Genomic DNA, 3370 nt, shown 5'->3' with positions numbered 1-3370 from the left:
ACACCTCCACACCTGTATTGTGTGACTTTATCCCGGGTCTGATATCAAGCAGTCTTAGCTGACGGATCTCTTCCTCATACCGGACGATCGTTTTTTCAAACTCTGAGAAGATTTCTTCTGCAGCAGAAGTTAATCTCTCCTTGATAAACTCTCTAAGATTCTGAACTGAAGACATTATTGCAACAACAACCGACACGGCCAAACCAACATCTTCAAACTTAATTCAGGATCGCGATGGGATCTCTCAATGGCGCCATTGCTGCTATTCTTCTTCTACTGAATTTACGGTAGGCTGGAGGTATAAAAGGCGTAATACTGCCCTCGTCAGGTCTCCTGATTTCTCTAGTACAGACTCTGCTTTGTCTTTCTACAAAGAGTTGATGACATTAAATACAGATGTTTTAACAGTGCTTGAATGTTTTATTTTGTTTACTCTAGCCTCCAACTCAAACTTTGGTTGCTCCTATGCCCACGTCACTTCCTCCACCAATCAGAATGAGGGTCCGGGTTCAGGAAGACGTCTTCCTGATCCCAGTTCCACAAAGGTCGGTGAAAACTTAAGTTTGAGCAGTACATAAAAATAAATCCCAATCTGATTGGTATAGTGTTTTTTTTTTTGTTGTTGTTGTTTTGTTTTTAATTTCTGTTTAATCACCTGTCATTGCTCTGCATCCCAGTGAGGCCAACTCCTGCTCTGTGTCGTGGCTGTGTGAGCAGGCAGCTCAGCGTTACTACCAGAAATGTGGCCTCCTGCCTCGTCTCTCTCTGCAGAAAGAAGGCGCTCTCTCTCCCCGCAGGACCAGCTACTGGCCGTCCTGCACACAAATGAAGAGGTGAGGTGACACTGAGGAGAGCCAGAAGTGACCATACATGGACCACAGACAATTTAAAAGATGCTGAAGACTACCATGATTGGTTGATGAAGTCTGATCACGAGTGTTTAAGACAAATGTTGTCACCGTTGCTATCTTGGATTTAAAAAAAAAAAACAAAAACCCACAGTGACAAGAGGACGGCTATGACTGTGAAACAGCTTGCATGTCAGCCAGTGAGCATACTCCTTTTCTTAGGCAAAGTATGGCCCAAATTCATAAAATAGACTTTCTCATAGACACAGAGGTCTTTTTTAAATCACTGATAGAAGGAATGGAGGTTCTAGGTCCTTCCACAATGACTTCATCTTTCTTACCCAGATGAGGCGTGCAGGTTTTAGACTGTATGATTCTGGTAAGAAGGTGAAGGGCTGATTATGTTAACAAGCTGCCTGAGAAACTACAATCTGAGAAACTGTAAAGATTAGAACCATTTCTATTACCAGACTGGATGCTGACTTGCTTTTGGAGCCAGCTTCCAGGAGACACTGAAGGAATCACAGTTTTTGGGATTGAATCCTTGGCTTCACTTTCCTGCACCAGTGCAGGATAACTGATGGGTTTGTATTGCAGGTTCTGGCTGAAGTTTGCTCGTGCACTCTCAGAAATAGAGGTATGAGAGAAGAACATTTTTGTACCTATAGGTACATTTTTTTAAAATGTTCCCTTAAAAGTACAATACTGGCCATTAAAAGTCCAGAAATGCCCCTTTAAAGGTACAATTTAAAGTACAAATCTGTACCATTTTGACCTGTACTGCAGTGACAGTGGCAGAATGTGGTAATGGGTCAGCATGGGAAAATCTGGATGGGCCTGGTTAATTGTAAAATTCATATGAGATGTGAGTGTGCTCATAAAAGCTACATGTTATAATCAAATCTGTTGGTCCTCTCCTCTGTATGTAAATTATCCTATGATGCAAAGAATATCTGTAACCTACCTTTGTGTAAGTTATGTTAAATTATATTTTAAAAAAAACACACTATGCAGGCACAACCAAATGATGTTAAAAAAAACTGGTCCATTTCCATTTTATTAAGTTCCAGTTATAATTTTTAATGTTTTAAATCTTGGTTGTAGCCTTCAAAAACGTGAAATCATATTACTGTTATGTTTGGCCATTTACTTTTTCGCTTTTACTACATCCTAGAATTGTTCATTAATTGGGAGGTTTTTATGGAATTTGCAACATCAAGTTAAACCGAGGTTCTTTGGAAGTTAAAATGTCAAGCAGATTTTTATGTTACGGTGACTACATTTTGTAAGTTACAAATATAGTTCGCCAAGACAGCATAACGGTTTCTAAACAACTGCGCATTAATACCACAATGTTGTATTTTCATGTGTCAAGTTCGCAACGCGCATTAATCCCAAAGGCTGAAAAGCCAGCAGCGATGAGTGCTCCGCCTCCGCGCTGACTATCGTTGACGCAGAAAATGACTCTCAGGGGGTTATCGATGGAGGAGCTCCTTATAAAGTTGATGGAAGAAGGCATTGATGTGTCAGACGACGAGGCGCAAAGGTTTAGAGGTAAGTCGGGTGTGATTTTGTGTTTTTATAAAAATTACAACGTGTAATTTTACAGTAGAGTTAGCAAAAGTCCGAAGAGCTAGCTTTAACATGGGTGAATGCTAGCAGTTAGCTAAGTTTTTAAGAAAGAAAGGTACAAATGTGGACTATTTAGACTGTTGGTGGAATGGTCAGCGTCTGTCTGCCCGCCGTATTCCAGTGTTTTGTCAATAAATAGTCACTAACCTTGTACAGCAATGTAAAAAAATCAATAATTTCTCAAAACATGCTAGTATGTAAATATAGCTATTAACAAAAACGTTTTCTAAGCAACATTTATCGCATCTAACTTGTTTCCCGCTCAAAGGGATTTTAAACAATGGAAGGTACACATTTGTACCATTCCACCTACTTAGTGGGATTTGGGATTTTTGAATATGACAGCTGTAAGCTCTGCACAGGGACACTGTCTGCAACCCAAGAATTGTTAAGATGATTGGGGAAACAGCTAATGATTTTTTTTTGTCTCTAAATCTGATTATTATTATTTTCTGTACTAACTGATTAATCAATCTGTTTATTAGCTTTAGAATTTTTTGATCAAGGGTTAAAGCACTTTACATTTATCTCCAGTCTGTGTCTTTAAACATGTCAAAAGTTTAAATCCTCAATGTAAAATGTCATTCTTTTGTCTATTCTGCTCTTTTCATTTCCAGTTGTGTGATGAGGTTGATTTAATGCATCCCTGCCAAGACAACAGCTGTCGCCGCTTTAGCAAAAACTTCACTGCTGTTCTTCAAATGACCAAGGATTTGCCACTGAAGAAGGTCTACATGGAGGCAAGGGAGAGTGCACTGGCTGAAGACATTACAGGTGCTAATTTGACCGCATGCAAATAGTAAATTTTGTGACTGTGATGGCCAAACCCGTGGCCACACTCTAAAGTCGGTAACTTTTGTATTTTCATTCTTCATTTTGAACATAGTAAT

The 3370-nt window shown here is 39.4% G+C and overlaps 1 long non-coding RNA gene across 1 annotated transcript; it reads left to right on the top strand.

Moving 5' to 3' along the window:
- Positions 1-358: 358 nt before the first annotated feature.
- On the top strand, positions 359-770 carry LOC121815155. Its single transcript, XR_006054828.1, has 2 exons — positions 359-545; positions 678-770. It is a non-coding gene; the product is annotated as an uncharacterized LOC121815155 (long non-coding RNA).
- The last annotated feature ends 2600 nt before the right edge of the window (positions 771-3370 follow it).

Source organism: Haplochromis burtoni, unplaced genomic scaffold, assembly GCF_018398535.1.
Source record: "Haplochromis burtoni strain Fernald_Lab_line unplaced genomic scaffold, NCSU_Asbu1 Contig_141, whole genome shotgun sequence".
Lineage (NCBI taxonomy): Eukaryota > Metazoa > Chordata > Actinopteri > Cichliformes > Cichlidae > Haplochromis > Haplochromis burtoni.
Note: the sequence above shows the minus strand (reverse complement) of the source record. Positions and strands in the feature narration are given on the sequence as shown.